The sequence below is a fragment of the Carcharodon carcharias genome, chromosome 6, assembly GCF_017639515.1.
Source record: "Carcharodon carcharias isolate sCarCar2 chromosome 6, sCarCar2.pri, whole genome shotgun sequence".
Classification (NCBI taxonomy): domain Eukaryota; kingdom Metazoa; phylum Chordata; class Chondrichthyes; order Lamniformes; family Lamnidae; genus Carcharodon; species Carcharodon carcharias.
Genome location: NC_054472.1, coordinates 70,220,553 through 70,242,982, shown reverse-complemented (window position 1 = coordinate 70,242,982; position 22,430 = coordinate 70,220,553). Strand labels below are relative to the sequence as shown.

At 41.2% G+C, this 22,430-nt stretch overlaps 1 protein-coding gene across 2 annotated transcripts in view; it reads right to left on the bottom strand.

The window, feature by feature from the left end:
* LOC121278880 (lethal(3)malignant brain tumor-like protein 4) overlaps positions 1 to 22,430 on the bottom strand; it is a 385,309-nt gene that overhangs the window by 357,496 nt on the left and 5,383 nt on the right. The gene's annotated exons all lie outside the window — the stretch shown is intronic.

Here is a 22,430-nt window from a genome sequence, read left to right as displayed (position 1 = left end):
ACTAAGTACTGCTTGATATTACTGACGACAATCCCTTCCATCACTTTGCTGATGATTGAGAGTAGACTGATGGGGCAGTAATTGGCTGGGTTGGATTTGTCCTTCCTTTTGTGGACACAACACACCTGGGCAATTTTCCACATTGTCAGATAGATGCCATTTAAATATAAAATCTGGGCTAATGAGGGCTTTAAACAGTAATTACGAAGTTGGTACGCCATTAAAACCCAGTTGTACTTCATTCAGCACGTAATTTTTCAATTGTTTTTCCACTGAGATAGAAGCAGAGGACTGTAAGTTCTCGTCAATTCACGTAAATTCATAGGATTGTTTATTGGATCGTACTCTCATTGTAGTTCAACAGCACACCCACAGCCAGAATACTCATTAGCTCACTGAAAAGGAACTCAAAAAGACCAGCAGTGCAATGACTGCATTGCTAGTCCACACCAATATTCTTTATTAACTGGGAAATGTCTACAGGTAAAATATATGTTATTTTAGATTTATCTTAAATAACATACATAGAATTTACAGCACAGAGAGAGACCATTCATCCCAACAAATCTGTGCTAGTGCTTATGCTCCCACACAATGCTTGCCCAACTTACTTCATCTCACTCTATCAACATGTCCTTTTCTTTTCTCCATCATGCATTTATCCAACTTCCCCAGTAATGACAGTACTGCAGTTATCATGGGAATATAATTTAGTGTACTTTCTTTGGACAGCCCTATCTTCAACCATTTCAAAATAGCAGTGTTGGAAGGCATGTGAGTAAAGAATTTCCCTGCAGTATATCTAACTGATAACAATGGCTGCCGGTGGAAATGGGTTCTAACTGACCAATTATGTAGATTTCTATTTTGTTGCTACTGAATGGAAGGACGCAAAGTCACATCTCCATTCCTCATAGAGTAAGGTTACAGCATATCCATATTCAGCTTCTCTGCAACTCCACTTCAAATCTATGAATATAAACAAGAGTGCATATTCTGCCAAAAGCAGTGTGCATCAACCAAACAGGTGCTCTCAATCCATGTCTGCAATGAGTGTTGCCACTGACAGCAGTATAAAACTTAGCAACTTGCTATTCAAGGCAGCCTTATTTTAGGAAACCAGAATGATCTGAGCCACCAAATGTTGCATGAGCCTGCCACAGTCTTGGAGAAGGTCCCAATCATTGCCAACTAGTTGCAGCTTGCAGTTTTAATGTAATTGTTTCTTTGCAGATACTCAAGGCACAACCCAGCAAGATAAAACAAGACGGTTTCTAGAGTAGTGCAAATGGAAGCCAGTGTTGGATAAGTACTTGAGGAAGCCCTTCTCAAATATAAATCCAGCATTGGTTGATCATTGAGGGAGGTATAAAGTGAAACGCAATTGGTTCCTGCATTTCAAAAGTTCTTTGTTGGCTAGAAAGCATTTTGGGACCTCCTGGTGTCATGAAAGGCACCATATAAATGCAAGTCTTTCCTTTTCACAAACAGGGAGGGACAAACATGTCCAAATGGAAGGTATTTTGGTTTGCTTCTGTTAATCTCCTTGAAATCGTTTGTGTAAAATGGATGTTATGCCTGCCTTCCTTAGTAAAGCCCAGTTTATGGTGATCAAAAGAACAAGAATAGAAGAAATATAAAACATCAATGCAAACTAAACACAAATACACTTTAAGCTCAATCAATCAAAACTTCAAAATTGGTCACATCCTCAGTTTCATTAATTGAACTGCAAAACTGTATATCATAACGATAAAATCTTTCTACCTCAATTTGGCGTTGGACCATTTTTATGCAACTGAGAATGAGGTGCCAGACTGAGCCCCAAGTAGCCTTGGAAGTAAAGATTGCATTATGATATTACATAATTTGCCCCCAATCCAGTGATTTACTAAAAGCATAAAGTGCTCTTTTAATATAAAAAAGGAACATGACGCATGCTTTACATGCCTCAGTAACACATATAAATCACAGATTGCAATGCTAATGTAATATCTTGTCAGCAAAACAGCAGCAAAATGTAGCCCAAAGTGTTTTCAAAAGGAGTATTAATGCTAAACATTGCTTTATGACAGAATATTGTTCTAGTTATTACGTAATACATAAGACAGGAATATGAATAGACCAATTTCACTCCAATTAATTTTTCAATAGCATTTGTATTAAATAAAGCAGATGAAATACATCAGGAGTGTATTTGTATTACGCATGAGTGAACTGCTTTACATCAAATCCAGGCCAAATGAAATTCAGGCCAAATCTCAAAAGCATTCAAATCATTACTCTCTACATTCAGCTTCATGGCAAACTGAAGAGTTGACTCAGCTCCAAGTTTCCATTTTCCAAAAATAAAACCCTAAAAAGAAACTCAAATATAAGCTTACCCAAGTTCAAACACTTAAAAGCAATGGTTTGGCTCAGCTCTACTCCACTGTCTAAATTTATATTCCACAATTATCTATCAACCACAACCTATGTGTGTCACTTTCATAACTATGTTCCACTGACTTTAAATGTTAAATGTAACAGGGAAGATTCTAACCTGTTTTGCAAATATAATTTTGGTACAAATACAAAGATAATGGGCTGGATTTTAACTTGCCAGCCCACTGGAAGCAGTGTGTTAAATCAATCCCAAGCCAGGTGAAGTATGAAACTAGACACTAATACTCTTCCTGATAATAAATTTGTTTCTACAGAATGCAGTATTACATATGTCTGCTTCTTACCTACTCCCCCCACAATGTCCTAGCAGTCTCTAAGTGATCCAGGTACTTGATTAAAAATACCCTTCCCCTGTGTATCTTACCATTATAATTAACATACCATTTTCAGATGCCTTTCCTTTAAATAAAAACTTTATAACACACTCAAATAATTACAAAATAAATCAAAGAAAAAAATGATTTTCCGTATTTCGTATAACCCATCATAAGACATCGATCTTCTAGGGCCTCCAACAATTTCTTTGAGCAAGCATTCCTTTTGTAAAGCAGTCCAATAATTGGTGACTTGTGTCGACCCATTTTATTTTAGAGATCTCTTTTCTCTCTAACCTTTCTTCCTTAAGTCTATCTCAATTTCACTCTTCGTCAGGTGTACATGATCTCATAGAAAACACCTAACCATATGGTATTCAATTAGCAATGAGCAAGAATGCCCCTTGAATAGGATTTCCCTCAAAATGCTTAATGAGTAAAATCCCCTACCACTTTTACCAGAGCCAGTATTTCTGCAATGTGACGAGGGTACTTTTAGTCACTCTTTTTATTTTCTTGGCTTCCCAGGCCAAGGGATGCCACTTTCCATTTTTACCCACCTAGAATATTATAAACATGTCTTTACTCAAATAGGCATTCAGGAGATTGTTGTGGGAAGTATCACCAACAAGGACTAATTTCATGTCCTTTGGGTCAACCAAGGTTGTAACTTGAGTAAGTATTTCTCCAAATGCAATTTCTTTAATGTTTTATTTGCCCTCAAAAACTCTTCAATTGTGGTGTAGTGCTTTTTTCCTTATTATTCCTTTATAGGATGTGGGTGTCACCGGCTAAGCCAGCATTTATTGCCCATCCTTAATTGCCCTTGAGAAGCTGGTGGTGAGCTGCTGCTGAGAGGAAAGGAGTTCTAAGATTTTGACCCAGCAACAGTGAAGGAAGGTGATATATGTCCAAGTCAGGCTTGGAGGGGAACTTCCAGGTGGTGGTGGTCCCATGTGTCTGCTGCCTTTGTCCTTCTAGATGGTTGTGGTCATGGGTTTGGAAGGTGCTGTCTAAGGAGCCTTGGTGAGTTGCTGTAGTGCATCTTATAGCTGGTACACACTGCTGCCACTGTGCACTGGTGGTGGAGGGAGTGAATATTTGTGGATGGGGTGCCAGTCAAGTGGGCTGCTTTGTCCTGGATGGTATCAATTTCTTGATGGTTGTGGGAGCTGTACTCATTTAGGAAAATTGAGACTATTCCATCCACACTCCTTGTAGATGGTGGACAGGCTTTGGGGAGTCAGGAAATGAGTTATTCGCTGCAGGGTTCCCAACCTCTGACCTGTTCTTGTAGCCACGGTATTTATAGACCAGTCCAGTTCAGTTTCTGGTCAATGGTAATCCCCAGGTTCTTGATAGTTTGATGATAGTACTAAGTTCCAAATCACCACAACTGGCATCGAGTCTTGTCTGACTATGTAGCCAGTTAAGCTCTCCAATCAAGGTTCTCAACTGCTGTTTCTTCTTTGGATGCAAGATCATCTTTGTGTCATGACCTAGCCCAATTTATTGGAATAAGTGCAGCATTTTCTAGATGTGATTGTTGATTCAAGGTTACTCCAAACTTATTCTGATTAATGTCTAAGCTTTTATATTTAAAGGCCTCTGAAGCCTGACTTCCCAATCTTAAATTATCTTTTGATTGTATCAACAACAAATTGCTCAAATTCCACAGTACCTCCCCAATTTAAAATCATCGACGTGTACCATAAAGGTGCTTGGGAGTTTCTCTTTCACATACCGGTAGAACAATGCTGGATTTGCTTTCAGTTGAGTAACAGCCTACTTTCAGCAAGGCAGGCCTAATCAAAATATACCATACCCTTGACGTATCAATTCATTAAAGCCATTGTTTCTTTAATTTCCAGCTTCCCTTCTACATTGTTTGTTTCTAAAAGTCATTTCAAAAACACTTCTCTTTGAAATTTTTCATCCTCCAAAAATGCAGCTTTTATATCGATCGACCCACATTCCTGCAAATATGTAGTCTAACAGAGCTAAGAAAATTCTCATGATTACTTTTGCTGCCATGGGGAAGTCCACTCTAACATCATGATCTCCAAATCTCTCTTCAAAACCCCAAGCTATTAGTCTCACTTTGGCCTCTACATCCCATCTAGGAGTATTTTTTACATACATATCCACCTGTGTGTTAAGGCTGGCTGTCCCCTATCTGGACTTCTGAGTAGACCCAAATTTCTTCAAACCATCCAATACTTTTTGTTTGTCCTCTCTTATTAAAATACCTTCTCATTTGTTTGCAATCACCAAAACTCCCCAATCATAAGGATTTCTACTTCTAGTAGTTTGCCTAGATTGTTCTATCATCCTTGTTCTTCTGCATGGCCAAGTCTAGCTACAGCCTCGACTCACCCTCCTCTCTCTTTCTGGACTATTGCTCCAGAATCTCTCCCTCCCATGGTCAGAGGTTCTGTTGCCAGTTTGTGATCATTTCCTGTATCGGAATCACCCCCACATCCAAGACGGGAACCTGCACTGCAATTTCAAGCTTTCCACTGTTTCACCTCATTTTGCCAGTACATTAATCTCAGTTCTTTGACCATCAACTTTGCTCGTGGCTTCCCCTACAATAGTCTCATCTCTCCATTCACTGTCCCCTTCTGGTATGTAGATCACCCTTGTATTGACTTTAGACAGTTGTCCTTTGGGTATGAGAGTCCTGTTCTGTGCATCAGTATCATGGTCTATTGTCATTTGGCCCATTATCAACCACATTCTGCTCCTCATAACTGTTAACATATGAGTATAAGAGGTACAGGATGTCTTATCACCTTCTGTTAATTGCTCAGATTCTGAAAATTTATAATTAATCCTGATTAACCAAGATGAAGGGATCTTAATAGCTCGACTACCACGTCGGAGGACCGCTATCTTCCCATCAAACCCCATCACCTTACCCAGGCTTTTCCACTCTCTGACCCTCTCTCTTATAGTTTACTAAATTCCGAGGATTAAAATTTATCTTCGACAGTCTTAGCGATATCATAAAGTTCCCCAACTTTTATCTGAGACTTCTGCCTTGATGAATTCCCCTCTCCCTGCATGTAGGGCATTTAAGTGCGCATAACAAGTGGAACTGACTGTAGTCCCTTCTAGAGCCAGGGGACATAGCACAGAAGGTATTTTGGGATTCCTCCCACAGACCAAATGATACAGACTATAGCCTCCAACCATTTCAAGTGAATTATTCATATGGACTGCCCATGACAGGGCAGATGTTGGCCTGCGATTTATTTGGTCAGTTAAGATCTTACGGAGCATCTCATCGATCACCATGTGCTTTCTTTCAAGTCCCTTGCTGAAAAGACTTTCAGCTGTGGTGTTCTTAACTATAATGTTCTTATTTTCACACATCTCTTTCCTCATCACTGGTAACCTGCCCCCCCTCCCCCACCCCATTGTCAGTGGATAATTTGGCTGGTGCTCCCAGTCCCATCCCTATCCATTTTTCTATGATCTAATCTACAATCACCCCTTTTGTCTTTATTTGTATTAATGTAGAAAAATTGAACCTTGTTGCCATATCTATCGTTATGATACGGCAGGTGGTAATTGCTGGCCTAACCAAATCCCAAAGGGAAACTTGGCCAAGCTATCACAACAATTTGCAATTTGTATTTTTTGTTACGAGAAGGCATGTGCATTTTAGTCAGAAGTAAAGATTCCACTATCAATTTTGGAGATTTTAAATATTAAATTAAAACATTTATTAACAAAAGAAAACAAACACACAAGATTACAGTTACACCATTAAATTTAGTCTTATAACATTTCCCAAAAGATTTCTACTTAACTAGTCCTCCCAGGCAACAGTCCAAATAGATTCTTAACCTATAAAACATTCATTAATATTACCACAAGGCACCCACTGTTGCTATAAGGGATATATTTCACAGCCTCTCTCTTGACGATGGAATTCCAAGGCGTTTAATAAAAGCTTGCTTTCTGGAAGAAGTCAAGCTCTTCTCTGGGGTGGCTAGAGGCTAATTTTCACAGATCTGCCTTCAGACAATGCACCTTTCAAGATGTCACATGGCCACTCCTTATAAAGCTTTCAATCTTTCCTTAAATATATTTTCTCCTCTTTGATTCTTTAAATCAATTGTTTCAAACTTCCTTTGAAACTCAGACTCATTTAAATATATAAGATCTTTCATGTTTCTATCTTGTCTTTGCTTTTGTGTCAAAAAAAATGATATCCCCACTATTTGTTTACCTATGAACTCCTGTAAGATGCAAACATTTTCCTTGTCACCTTTTAATTCCCCTTTGAAATTCAAACAACTTCTCAACTTATCTATAAATGCAAATGTTAGCTTGTCCATTTCCATTTCAAAATGCCTGCTTTTACACCCAACCCCTTTGATGATTTAAACCTTGCAGTCTGACAGTCTTCAGTTTAATTAAATTAGTCACACACACGCAACACACAGACCCCACAAGCCTACATTAGTATTTCACAGTAATATAAAACTTCCTTTACACTATAAAATGTGAGATGAAATGTTTCTATCCTTGTCCCACAGCTTTAAATCCATAGCCACTACTTCATTAAAGTATTCTGTTAATGGGAGACTTACAATATGGATATGGGGTGATGGTGGTGTAGTGGTAATGTCATGAGGCTAGTAATCCAAAGGTCCAAGCTAACGTTCTGAGGACACAGATTCAAATCCCATCATGGCTAGTGGAATTTAAATTCAATTAATAAATTTTGGAATTTTGTTGCTCTCAGTAACAGTGACCATGTCAAATATCATCAATTGTTGTAAAAAAAACCATCTCGTTCACTGACGTCCTTTAGGGAAGGTGTAGTATTAGGGTGTTTGGGGCTGGGGAAACAGTGCTGCCACATTAAGATGTAGAGAGCCACATGGGAGTAGTAGAGTGTAGTGGTAAGTCTGGTAGAAGTCAGCATGAAGATGGCACCTAGTCAGGACCGTGTCCTATCGGTAAATAGTTATATGTTATTAATAAACAATTATTGTTCAACCATACATGCCTCTAGATCTCATGAGACAACATAAAACATTACAAAGAAGGAAATCTGTCGTCCTTATCTGATCTGACCTACATATGACTCCAGACCCACAGTAATGTGGTTGACTCTTACTTGCCCTCTGAAATGGGCTAGCAAGCAGTTTAAGGGCAAATAGGGATGGACAGCAAATGCTGGCCTTAACAATGATGCCCACATTCCACGATAAAATAATTAAAAACAATAGCCTGTAGGATTCAATAGGCCTACAACAGCCCTCAAATACTTCTTGCATATATCATGTTTTTCACTAAACTCTTCAATGTGTTTTGTTTACTCATCATCAACCACCCCTGCACCCTTTAGTAGGATTTTTAATCTATGACAAGAGGGATGAGCAAATTGCTGATGTAAGTTTAACAGTATTTGCTTTTTTTTTTCTCAAACTCCTATCACCTAATGCCATTGGCACTTCTTTAAAACTCTGATTAGAGTTGCTAGATTTTGTTAAAGGGATGCAATAATGTCCTGATTGGTAAATTGTAAATCTACTGACATTCCAAAGGCAATTGCTTTATCATGTTCCAAGTGTGGTTTCACCTGTGCCTTTGTCATGGAAGGCTTGTTCAGCAGCAAGGGTATTTCATTAGGTACCACATCTGTTCTAATAAAGTAGCTTATCCCAACTATTCTGTATGGAATCACCACTCTTTTTAGCAACCTCAATGTGTAGTCATTCCCGAACCTGAAACAAATGGAACATTCATATTCCTTGATCTTACTTCAATCCTTACTATTGAGTGATTCTAAATAACATTTTAACCAAGCTATTCCATACTGTCTATGTGTAACTACTGTCCAACATGGTGCAATTAAATGAATCCGCGACTCATACACTCATTACCGGACAGAAGCTTCTTGTGACCAATACAATTCCCTCAGGCTGATCAATATTATCATCTTCAACTTCCAAACTTTGTGTCATGTGTTGCTTCAAAAACCCTGTTCTTCCACTTTGGACAATTTACCACATAATTGTATTTTCAGTCACATCTGAGACACCTGTTAACAGTTCTCCAGGATTCATTCATCTATTATTACTCCAATGCCTTCATCTGTCAGATCTGTCAAAAATTTATCCATCCTCATTTCTTTTGTCTGTGATTCTTCTGTTGTACTGACGTCTACACCCCGTATCTGAATGATTTCGAAAGGCCGTGATCACTGAGTCCTCCATTTTCTGTGAGATTGCCACATGTCCCATTTGTGTCACGAAAGCTGCTGGAAATGACCGCTTTCCCAGAAATATATTTAAAGCATCATACATTGATCCAGAAGTGCATCTCTTTCTGAGAATCTAATTCCCGCTAAGACCCGCAGCCTATCTACGTGTGACACTTTAGCACAATCCAACAATTTGAAAGCAAGCACTGAACAAGGAACTTCCAAACTGAATTTCTACAATATTTTATTAAAGTCCATGATATATTCCTCAATAGAATAAATGTCTGTCTTTCTAAATCTATACAAGTCTGACCATGCTTCAAAGGCATTTCATAGATCATCTTTTTTACAAATTTTATCCATGAAACTTCTGGAGTATCCAAACCTTTATCAGCATCCAACTGACAGGCATCAAGATCATAACATACTTTGCTGCTAATTTTGCTTTTGTCAGGAAGCGTCAATGCCCAGGCCATACCTTGTTTTCTCTTCGGTAAAGCCGTGGCCTGTGTCCACTTATCCACTCTATTTTTCCACGGGTCATACCGTTCAGTTTGGACAGCAGCACTGAATAATCATATCCTGACACTTCATGCCTGCCTTCAGTCATTTTTCACAGAATAATTCAGATCATTATCTTCTGTCTGAATTTTTTTCCTTAAATGTATAATCTTCACCTTTAGACAACTATCCTCTGCTACCATGTTCAATCAATCCAAAGCCAGTTGGTGAATTATGAAACTAGACATATTCTGCTTCCAACCTACTCCTCCCATGTCCCAGCAGTCTCTATACTCTTCTGGTTATCAGTAAAATGAAAAAGACTAATTAATCAAGTTAACAAATTATAAAGATAAGTTAAGTGGTAGCCCTTTAAAGGGGCATTTAAATTCCACTAGGTGCAGTGAGATTTGAACCCGTGTCCTCAGAGCATTAGCTTGGCCTCTGGATTATTAGTCCAGTGACATTACCATTATGCCACCATCTCCCAAAAACAAAGTGCTCTAGGTACTTAATTAAAGAATGTCCTTCACCTGTTTACCTTAACAATATAATTAACATACATATAAAACACAACGGGGGCACGGGGAACTTGGAAGTTGGGGTTCTGGCTCACGCTCTGGTATTTTAACATCATAGCATGTGTCTGACTTATCCAACAGTTTCCCACCCAGAAGTAAAATTAAGTGGAGTCCACAGGACAAAGCAAGCCCACACGCCAAGTGGGGTGTTATCAGGAAAGAGGATACCAGAGGGATTGGGAGGCCTCAAGGATATGTCAGAGACTTCATAGAGGAGGTCAGTGGAAGATCAGAAGAGTGGGCAGGGGCATGGCCAATCGCAAGGGGTAACTAGATAAAGGGGAGACATTAGGTATACATGAATTTCCAAAAAGCATTCAATAAGATGGAAGCAATGAGGAAGGCAAATGGCATGCTGGCCTTTATTGCAAGGGGATTGGAGCACAAGAACAAGGGAAATCTTGCTACAATTGTATAGGGCTTCAGTGAGAGCACATAGGAGTACTATGCACAGTTTCAGTCTCCATATCGAAGGAAGGGTATGCTAGCTTTGGAGGTGTTACAGCGAAGGTTCATTAGATTCCTGGGATGCAAGGGTTGTCCTAAGTTGAGAGGTTTATAAATTGGGGCCTATACTCTCTGGAGTTGAAAAGAACGAGAAGTGATTTCATTGAAACATCCTTGATTCTGAAGGTACTTGACAGGATAAACACTGAAGTTATTTCCCCTGGCTGGGAAATCTAGAATACGAGAGCACAATCTCAGGTCAAGGGATCAATCATTCAGGACCGAGATAAATTGAAATTTCTTAGTTAAGAGGGTTGTAAATCTTTGGAATTTTCTATCCCAAAAGGTTATGGATGTTTCCTACCTGGGAGCTGAGCAGAGGCAGTTGGAAGTCAGGAGTAGCATAAATAGAGCCCAAGGAACGAAGCGTGTCCTTTCCTATCTGGGAGCTGAGTAGAGGCAGTTGGGAGTCATGCCATTTCAGCTACTGAAGAAACTGAGTTAAAAAAACCAACTGTGACATCACAAGAAACTAGTAAGTTGGTTGGCCGGTAGGTGCTCTGCTTAAGGGACAGTGTGTTAATCGCCAGCTTAGGACAGAAGAGTTAAGGTCGATCTATAAATAATAAGAACTAAAGCTAAATTAAAATAAAATCGTTAAATTAAGTGCTAAATAAAATAATTAAAACAAATACCCAAAACACATACCAGTGCAATTAAGAATCGTATAAACTTAAGTTTTATTTGTGATGATACGAGCAATTAGTAAGCACAGTCAATTGCAGTATACATAGGAATTATTCTAAATTAATTAAGAAAGTAACTAAATAGCGTACACAACAATGGCAGGACAGGTGTCATGTTGCAGCTGTGGAATGTGGGTGGTCTTGGGACACCAAGGCAATCCAGGACAAACACACCTGCCGGAAGTGTAAGCAGCTCAAGGAATTTCGAATCAGGATTATTGATCTGGAAGCTGAACTGCAGACACTGCACAACATAAGGGAGGGGGAAAAATACCTGGACACTTTATTCTCGAAAACGGTCATACCTCTTAGAAATGGGTCATCTGTTTTGATCAGCAGTGAGGGACAGGAGGATGTGACCATGACTGAGGCAGGTAAAGGGACCAAGGTCTGCAAAGTAGATGAGCAGGATGGCCATGACACCGTGGTACAGGAAATTGTTCAAGTGGGGGAATGTAGTGGTAGTAGGGGACAGTATAGTGAGGGGGGATTGATACTGTTCTCTGCAGCAAAGAGAGTCCAGAGGGCTGTGTTGCCTGCCTGGTGCCAAGGTTCAGGATATTTGCTCAGGGCTGGAGGGGGAGGATCTAGTTGTCATGGTCCATATGGGTACCAACAACATAGGTAGAACTAGGAAAGAGGTTCTGCATAGTCAGCATGAGGAACTAGGCGTCAAACTAAGAAGCAGAATCTCAAAGGTAATAATCTCTGGATTGTTACCTGAGCCATGTGCAAATTATCATAGGGCAAATCAGATTAGGGAGATGAACACGTGGCTCAAAGACTAGAGTGGGAGAAGTGGATTCTGGTTTTTGAGGCACTGGCATCAGCAATAGGGCAATTGGGGGCTGTACTGTTGGGACAGCCTACACCTGAATCATGCGGGGACCAGTGTTCTCGCGAGCTGCTTAACTAGGGAGGTAGAGAGGGCTTTTAACTAAAGGGTGGGGGGGCGGTGAAGAATCAAGCTTGAGCAGATGTTGCAAATCATGGGGTAGAGTCAAAGCAGGAGAGCAAAACAGTACTATAGGAAATGAGGATCAGGGAATGGCAGCAAGGGAATGAAAGTAAAAAACTAAGAATGCACCAACAGTCAAGATTAGATGCTACAAAGTTAACAAAAAGGCAAAACTAAAGGCTCTGTATCTGAATGTGCATTGCATATTCCTTCTATAAAGAAATATTCTAAGGGGAGGATCTACCATCCTTGGTTAACTAAAGAAGTTAAGGAAAGTATTAAACTTAAGAAAAAAGCACATAACTGCAAAGATGAGTGGCAGGTCAGACGATTGGTCAAGATATAAAGAACGCCAGAGAATGACTAAAAAGTTAATCAGGGAAAGAAATTAGGGTATGAGAGGAAGCTAGCTAGAAATGTAAAAACAGATTGCAAGAGCTTCTTCAGTTATTTAAAAAGGAAGAGTACATAAAGTGAGTGTTGGTCCTCTACAAAGTGAGAATGGGGAATTAATAGTAAATAATAAGGAAATGGGAGGGAAATTAACAAATAATTTGCTTCTGTCTTTATGACAAGAGGATACAAAAAACATTCCAGGAATAGCTGCAAATCAAAAGATAGAAGGGAGAGGGGAACTTGGTGAAATTACAATAACGAGGGAAGCCTTACTGAGCAAACTGATGGAGCTGCGGGCTGACAGGTCTCTGGGTCCTGATGGACTTCATCCTAGCATCTTAAAAGAGGTGGGTAATGAGGTCGTAGATGCATTGATGTTAATTTTCCAAAAATCACTAGATTCTGGAAAAATTCCATCAGACTGTAAAGTAGCAAACATAACCCCTCTATTCAAGAAAGGAGGGAGGCAGAAAACAGGAAACTATTGGCCAGTTCGCTTGATGTCTGTCGTGGGGAAGGTGCTAGAATCGATTATTAAGGAGGTTATAGCTGGGCACTGAGAAAAACTCAAGGTAATTGGGTTTGGTGAAAGGGAAATCATGTTTAACCAATTTACTGAAGTTCTTTGAAGGAGTAACTCGTGGCGTGGATAAAGGGGAGCCTGTAGATATACTGTACTTGGGTTTTCAGGAGGCATTTGATAAGGTGCCACATCAAAGTTTATTGTGGAAAGTAGAAGCTCATGGTATAGATGATAACATATTAGCATGGATAGAAGATTGGCTAGCTGGGAGAAAACAGAGAATGCATAAGTGGGTCATTTTCTGATTGGTAGGATGTAACAAGTGGAGTGCCACAGCAGTCTGTGCTGGGGCCTCAACTTTTTACAATTTATATCAATGACTTAGATGAGGGCAGTGAAGGCATGGTAGCTAAATTTGCAGATGACACAAAGTTAGGTAGGAAACTATGTTGTGAAGAGGACATAAGGAGGTTGCAGACATATATAGATAAGTTGAGTGAGTGGGCAAAAATCTGGCAGATGGAGTACAATGTGGGAAAATGCTAAGTTGGTCACTTGGCAGGAAAAATAGAAAAGCAGAGTATTACTTAAATGGGGAACAACTGCAGAATTCTGAGGTGCAGAGGGATCTAGGTGTTCTTTGCATGAGTCACAAAAAGTTATTGTGTAGGTACAAGTATTTAAGAAGGCTAATGGGATGCTATCCTTCACTACGAGAGGAATTGAACATAAAAGTATGCTTCAGTTATAGAAGGCATTGGTGAGACCACATCTTGAATACTGTGTGCAGCTTTAGTCTCCTTTTTTTAGTGAAGGATGTAAACGCATTAGAGGTGGTTCAGAGGAGGTTTATTATACTGATACCTGGAATAAGTGGTTTGCCTTATGAGAAAAGGTTGGACAGGCTGAGCTTGTTTCCACTCGAGTTTAGAAGAGTGAGGGGTGACTCGATTGAAGTATATAAGACCCTGAATGGTCTTGACAAGGTGGATGCGAAAATGCTGCTTCCTCTTGTGGGTGAGTCCAGAACTAGGGGGGACCATTTTAAAATTAGGGGGCGCCCTTTTAAGACAGGGATGAAGAGAAATATTCTCTCTGAGGGTTGTGCGACTTTGGAACTCTCTGCCTCAGAAGGCGATGGAGGCAGGATCACTGAATATCTTTAAGACAGAGGTAGACAGATTCTTGTTAGGCAAGGGAATCAAAGGTTATTAGGGGTGGGTGGGAATGTGGAATTAGTAATACAAACAGATCAGCAATGATCTTACTGAATGGCGGAACAGGCTCAATGCACCAAATAGTCTACATCTGTTCCTATTTTGTATGTTCCATCATTCAGTATATTCGAGGGTGGGATTTCACAGAGAACCAAGGGAAATGGAGTGGAGACAGGAAAGTGGACTTACAACAGAAGATCAGCCATGATCATATTGAATGGCGAAGCAGGCCTGAGGGACCATATGGTCTACTATATGGTCCTATTTCTTATGTTCTTATGGTCTTAACAGATATGGAAGACAACTGCTTTTTCCATTCACCACCAGATTTGGCTGGACCACAAAGCAATGTTGGATCCCACTCTCAATTGACAAAACTGCTCACTATTCTAGGATCACCCCAAAATACAAAGATACGCTGGGCATCTGCTCTCTGCTGACTCCTTAAAGCCCTCTGCCATTTCCTCCAAAAAGAGCTGACGGACTGTTCTGATGAAAGTTACGTCATCAAGCTCAAACGTTAACTGTTTCTCTCCACAGATGCTGCCTAATGCTGAGTATTTCTAGCATTTTTTTATGAAAGCTGATTCTTTGTCTCTAACATTGAGATCAGCAGTCAGCTTCCTCTGCCATTTCCTTCCTTTCTCCAAGCGCACTGGGCCAAATTTCTTTTTATTCTTTCTTGGGATGGGGGCATCGCTGGCAAGGCCAACATTTATTGCCCATCCCTAATTGCCCTTGAACTGAGGTGCTTGCTAGGCCATTTCAGAGGGCAGTTAAGAGTCAACAACATTGCTGTGGTTCTGGAGTCATATGTAGGCCAGGCCAGATGTGGAATGCAGATTTCCTTTCCTAAAGGACATTAGTGAACCAGATGAGTTTTACGACAATAGTTTAATTGTTATCATTACTGAGACAAGCTTTTAATTCCAAATTTATTAATTGAATCCAAATTCCACCAGCTGTCATGTTCCTAAAGCATTAGCCTGGGCCTCTGGGTTATTAGCCCAGTGACATTACCACTATGCCACCATCTTCCCCTAAATTTCCTGCCATAGCCCTGAATTTAGATCTTAGTCTAGTTTCTCTCCTATCTCCCCTCATGCCCGCTCTGAACTGAACTTGTACATGAGACCCATCTTTTCTTTCCTCAGTCCTGTCCCCATTAAATCACTGACCACCCAACTTCCCTTCCTGGTATCCATGTTAGTCAATACTGTCAATATTCAGGTGCTAACCCTCTCTCCTTCAAATTTGCTATCATCACCCCTCTCCTCAAAAAAAAACTCTTGATCCCACTGTCATTGCCAACTAGCACCCCATCTCAAACCTCCCTTTCCTCTCCAAAGTCCTTGGGCATATTGTGCCCCCCAAATCCATGCCCATCTTTCCCAAAAATCCATGTTTGAATAACTCCAATCAGTTTTTGTCCCCTGCCACAGTATTAAAATGGCTCTTATCCAAGTCACAAATACCATCCCACGTGACTGCGAAAATGGTAAACTACCCCTCCGCGTCCTTCACAACATGTCTTCAGCCATGGTCCAAGTTATCTGCACTGTCATCCAGCTGGGTACAACTGCTCTCGCCTGGTTCCATTCTTATCTATCTAATCGTAGCCAGAGTATCACTTGCAATGGCTTCTCTTCCTGCTCCCAAACCATTACCCCTGGTATCCACCAAGGATCCACCAAGTTTTTTTTGTATCTTTCATTTTCATTTGTCTGAAGATTAATATGCTGGCAGTTTCTTTGGTGTACATTAAAAGATTTATCTTAAACTGCAAATAATGTAGTTATATCATCAGCAGGTGGTCGTGACAAAATTTGTGTATGCAGACTTGCTTTAGTTGAATAAGAATTTTTAACTTTCATAATGCTTTCTTTTAAACTGCTTTAACATTTCATTTTTCTTCCTTGAATTCAGTGTCAGTGACACAGTTATACCCTATTTTGGCTAAAGTCATTTGCAGTGTATTTTACGGATGCCTTGACACCAAACTGTATCATCAGTGTGAAGTGGTTCAGTTATACTCCAGTAAGTCCCTGTTTTAAGTTGCCCCATTCTAAATTGTTCTGCTTTAACATCAGTCAACTAATAGGGCCTGTATGCTTCTTTAGCATTGGGAGCTTCATTTTAACGCCATTTTGCCCTGGTCTGACAGGTCGTGTGACCTGATCAGTGCCGTTTGGATTGGCCTCACTTGCTTCCTGACCTCCTTCTCACCAACAACCTTTCCTTTCACCACTGACCCTTGCAACCCTCCAGCTTGAAGCAGCTCTTCCTGCCTCTCGCTGCTCACCTCATGAGCCCTTGCTCATGGCAAGGGTTCAGGAGAGGGAGGCAGCAAGCATGAGGGTCGGCGAGCTGGAGCTAAGTAGAGAGAGTCAGTATATTTCTTTTAAAATAAATTAAAAAATATAAAGGTTATTTCATTTACAAATAAAGGAATTTCGCAATGTTAAGTATTTCAGCCTCCAAGATATAATTTATGATATTTTTGATGAAACAGGTCCTACAGAACCTAACTACATATAATAATGAGAAAGTCTGATGTGCTTAAGGTTGCTTCATTTAAAGTGCACTTTTCAGGAATGCAACTACGTTAAGCATGAACTTACTGTACAAATGTACCCTGGGTCCAGATTGGACCAGATATATTGCAGTGAGATATCCAAAATGGTCTCGCTCTGCATCACTTTGGAGTCCATCTGAACTTAACACGCAATTTGCAAGTTTATTGTTGGTGCGAACTTGAAACAATTTCACAGAAGTAGTAAAATTGAAATGTAAATGCACCAGAAGAAAACTATTTCCTATTGTTAACACTCGTAGGCAAGAGTCAAATTGCCAAGCGGTTTGATTTTTGTCTTTGCTACAGATTTATTATACATGATGCATCCTTTAATTCAGTTTATTTTTGCACGTTATAGAAAGAGGGAATGGTAACCTAGTGGCCTAAGCCTATTGGACTTTAGAAGAATGAGAGGTGATCTTATTGAAACATATAAGATCCTGAGGGGACTTAACAGGGTAGATACCAAGAGGATGTTTCCACTCGTGGGGAAACGAGAACTAGGGGACACTTTTTCAGAATAAGAGCTCTCCCATTTAAGTTGGAGATGAAGAGAATTTTTTTCTCTTAGTAGGTTGTCAGTACATGGAATTCTCTTCCCCAGACAGCAGTGAAGGCTGGGTCATTGAATTTACTCAAGGCAGAGTTGGACAGATTTTTGACAGACATGGGAGTCAAGAGTTATTGGAGGGTAGACAGGAAAGTGGAATTGAGACCACGATCAGATCAGCCACGATCTTACAGAACGGCGGAGCAGGTTCAAAGGGCCGAATGGCGTACTCCTGCTCCTAAGTCCTATGTATCTATGTCCGATGTCCCTATGTTACTCTCACTATCACTAAGACGGCCTATTTTCACCTCTGTAACATCACCTGACGCCGTCCTGCCTCAACTCACCTACTGCTGAAACCCTTATCCAAGTCTTTGTTACCTCTAGACTTTTCCATTCCAATACACACCTGGCTAGCTTCCCAAATTCTAACCTCCACAAACTTGAGATTAGGTGGAACTCTGCTGCCTTGTGCTAACTCACAACAAGCCTCGTTCACCCATCATCCCAGCTCACTGACCCACGTTAGCGCCAGATCGAGCATCAACTTGATTTTAAAGTTCTCATCCATGTTTTCCAATGTATAAGCTCAGCCCCCCAACCCCCCGTCTCCGTGAGCTCACCTGCCCCCGCCCCCAGTCTCCGTGAGCACCACCACAACCCGTCTCCGTGAGCACCACCCCAACCCCCCCGTCTCTGTGAGCTCGCCCCCCTTCCCCATCTCCGTGAGCTCACCTGCCCCCGCCCCCAGTCTCCGTGAGCACCACCACAACCCGTCTCCGTGAGCACCACCCCAACCCCCCCGTCTCTGTGAGCTCGCCCCCCTTCCCCATCTCCGTGAGCTCGCCCGCCCCCCCCAGTCTCCGTGAGCACAACCCCAACCCGTCTCTGTGAGCACGACCCCACCACCCGTCTCCGTGAGCTCGCATCCCCCTCTGCTTCTTCGTGAGCTCGCCTCCTCCCCGTCTCAGTGAGCTCGCCTCCTTCCCATCTCAGTGAGCTCGCCTCCTCCCCGTTTCAGTGAGCTTGCCTCCTCCCCATCTCCGTGAGCTCGCACCCCCCCACCCTCCCCATCTCCGTGAGCTTGTCCCCTCCCCGTCTCAGTGAGCTTGCCCTCTCCCCGTCTCAGTGAGCTCGCCCCTCCCCAACTCAGTGAGCTCGCAACCCCCCCCCCCCCGTCTCAGTGAGTTTGCCCCCTCCCCGTCTCAGTGAGCTCGCCCCCTCCCCATCAGCTCACCCCTCCCCATCTCGGTGAGCTCGCCCCTCCCCATCTCCGTGATTCCTCCAGTCCCTCAGGTTTCTATGCTCCTCTAATTCTGGCCTCTTGAGCAGATCCACCATTGGTGGCTGTCCCTTCAGCTGCCAAGGCCCAAAGCTCTTGAATTCTCTCCTTAAACCATTCCACCTTTCTTACCTCCTTTAAGATGCTCCTTAGGATTTATCTCTTTTCTGCCCTATTATCTCCTTATGTGGCTCTATTTCAAATTTTGCTTAATCATGATCCTTGGGCTGTTTTACCATGTTAAAGACACTACATAAAATACAAGCTGTTGTTGCTGCTGTTGTTGAGGGAGCCACACAGTGAGATAAAAAAAAAAACTGCTGGAAATCATACTGGAAATCAAATGAAAGCAGGAACAACTGGAAATTCATTGTGGGCAGTTTTCATTTGAAAGAGAGAGAATGCTTAGAATTCTGGGTGGGACCCATCATCAGAACACCTTCGCCAGCTACCTGCACTCTCTCTTTCAAATACCAACTGACTTGCTATGTATATGAATATTTCCATTTTTGTATATCCCTATGCACAATGGTTTCAAAAGTTGCTGAAGGACGACTGAAAGGTTTACTTCTTAATCAAGCATAATCATGGATCAATGGCAAAAGTTAGTAGCCACAGTAGTATCTGTAATGGAAATTCAGAGTCCAATGACAAACAGCAATAGAAAAGCATAGAAAACAATCCTCAAGACTACAAAATGTGAAAAATGATTACTGCCAGGAAAATGTACATAAATAATGCTCTGGCAACACTGATGCATTGACATCACTGACACATGCATTTGTAAAGTAAGGACGGATTTTAAAAGACTGTTATGCTAGGTCAGTGCTGCTATAAAAATCACCAAAGCAAAAGTACGCATTTTATTGATGATTCCTGAGCTGCTAGTGTTTTCCTGATGCTGAGGTGACTCCAGATCAGTGTCTTCAGCTTATGTGAAGCATCAGCAGCCATTAAAATCAATGAGATCACTTCAGGAGGTACACAGGCCAATTACATAACCTGTATTATAGTGGCAACCCAGAAAAGGAATGCATTCTGCAAATAATTGGTGTCTATGAGGAGAAAATGCAGCAAATTGCTAATACAGAATAGATAAGAAGTATATGATTCTTAGAATGTTTAAAGGGGAAAGATGGGGCAGCACTTGACAAAAAAAACCTTCCTTCACTTACTACTTCTTTTAAGAACCAAAAATGTTACCATTCAGGAGGACTGCACATTACAAAATAAAATAAAACTACTTCTGACAGCTGTACAAAGTGGGAAATATGAAAAATGTCATCTAAAACACAGCTTTCTAATCAAGGAGACATTTAAATGGCTCAAGGAAGAAGAAAGGCTGCAGGATCACTCTGCAGTTCCAATATGTCAGTTCCTGATCTGATTCAGACCACCAGAGACTATGCTAAGCAGAAATGAAGTACTTCCTCAGGGCAGAAAAAAAGTCATAAGAATGGAATGTCAGCCAGTGCTGCTTTCAGTCAAGAGCAAGCCCATTATTTGGTTATCCAATGACTCGTTGTGTGTTACTGAAGATTCTTCTTTTGGCCCTATGCCTTTCCCATCTTGTCTTTCATCCGTTCTCATTCCGAGGGCTGGCTGCACTATGAACAATCTTTCTCCACTGCTTTCTATACGCTGCTGCCCTCACTGCCTATCCCATAAAGAGGCTAGTCCATGTTCTGACATTATACATCCATGCCATCTTGGGCCTTCCTTGGGTCTTTCTATTCACACATCATGATTACACGAGTATAATTACATTGTTACTGATATTTAACTCCAATTTTTTCAATATGTTTAAGAATTATTACACCGAAATCTTTTACTTGGATACAAATGTATCAGCGTCTTTGACGATTTTTAAGGCAGAAGGGGTAGATTCTTGGTAAGCAAGTGGTTGATAGGTTATCGGCGCGAGGTGGGATGCAGATTTTAGGGTACTACCAGATCAGCCATGATCTTATTAAATAGTGGAGCAGGCTCAAGAGGCTGAATGGCTTACTCCTGCTCCTTGTTCATATGTTCTTAAACAGAGCTCTTCCATAAACACAGAACAACAAACTTATCGGAGAGCATCAATTTTCAACTGATTCGCATGCAACCATTTAAGGGTTCTCAGATTTGCTTATGTTACACTGTAAAGGATTTCAATGCATGCCAAGTTTCAATATGCACTACTAGCCCTTTAAAACTTTGCATTAAAAGTGAACTATTGGCTATCTCTCACTAGGGAGGATGATTGTTTTCCATGAGTTTGAAGATGGCTGATGGGGCTGATTTGGGATCTGCAGGCTTTATGGCATGTAGGACATTTGCTGTCACATGGCAGGTCTGGTCGTGTATTATCAGCTCGGATCATGGAATGTTCTTTTCGCCACTCTCACCTTTCCTCTTCATTTTGTCGTCATTGGGTTTCAAAATGCTGGGATCCTTCCCACAGACTCTGCCGCCATCTGGCTTGGTCCAAGATGATGGTCTCCCAGCAGTTTATGTGAATGTTGCATTTCTTCATGTTGGCTTTCAGCACATCCTTGAAGTGCTTATTCTGTCCTCCCCTGGTGCATCTGCCGTGACTGAGCTGGGAGAAGATGACCTGCTTTGGGAGCCTGGTATCTGACATCTGAATTATCTGACCAACTCAACGAAGCTGAAGACGGATGATCAGAGTCTCGATGTTTGTGGTGCCTGCTTGTTACAGGACACTGACATAGGAACATCTGTCCTCCCACTTAATATGTAAGATCTTCCGCAGGCAGCTTTGATGGTATGACTCCAGAGCTTTAAGATGCCTCTTTACGTTGTCCATGTTTCAGCCCCATACATTAAGGAAGTGATCACGACCACATGGGAGATCATAAGCTTGGTTTCAGTTCTAATGTTATGATCTTCAAACACCCACTTCCTCAGGTGGCCAAAGGTTGCACGAGCAGATTTCAGGCAAGGCTAAATTTCTTTGTCTATGTCGGCCTTCTATGAAAGAAAATTTCCAAGGTACTGGAAGTGTTCTACATTTTCCAGGCATTCATTATGAAGCCAAATCAATGGGGATAAGGCTTGTGTATTTGGAGCTCGCTGATGGAGGACATTGGTCTTGTGCATATTGAGTCTAAGTCCCATCTTTGCATTTGCCTCGGTAAAATTGATGATGATGTTCTGGAGATCCATTTTTGACACGGCACTGACTGCAGCATTGTCAGCTTATTGGAGCTCAATGACTGAATTCTGGGTGGTCTCAATTTTTTATTGAAGTCATTTGTGATTAAATAGTTTACCGTCCATTTGATAACTAACCCGCACTCCAGCAGGGAGTCTGTCTCTGATCAGTTGGAGCATGGCAGCAAGGGATGTAAAAAAAAGAATTGGAGCAATCACACAACCTTGCTCAATTCCTGCCTTAAACTCAAAAGGGGCTGCAATGGGTCCATTGTTAAGGATCACCGTTTGTATATCATCATGAAGTAGGTGAAAAATGGTAACAAATTTTGGAAGACATGCATACTTCAGCAGAGTCTTCCAGAGTACCTCATGATTTACAGAGTCAAAGAGCTTAGTCAAGTGAAAAAAATGCAATGCAGAGAGGTTGATGTTGCGCACAATATTTTTCTGGTAGTTGGCGAGCAGTAAAAATTGTCAGTCATGCCTCATGATAGTCTAAACCCACCT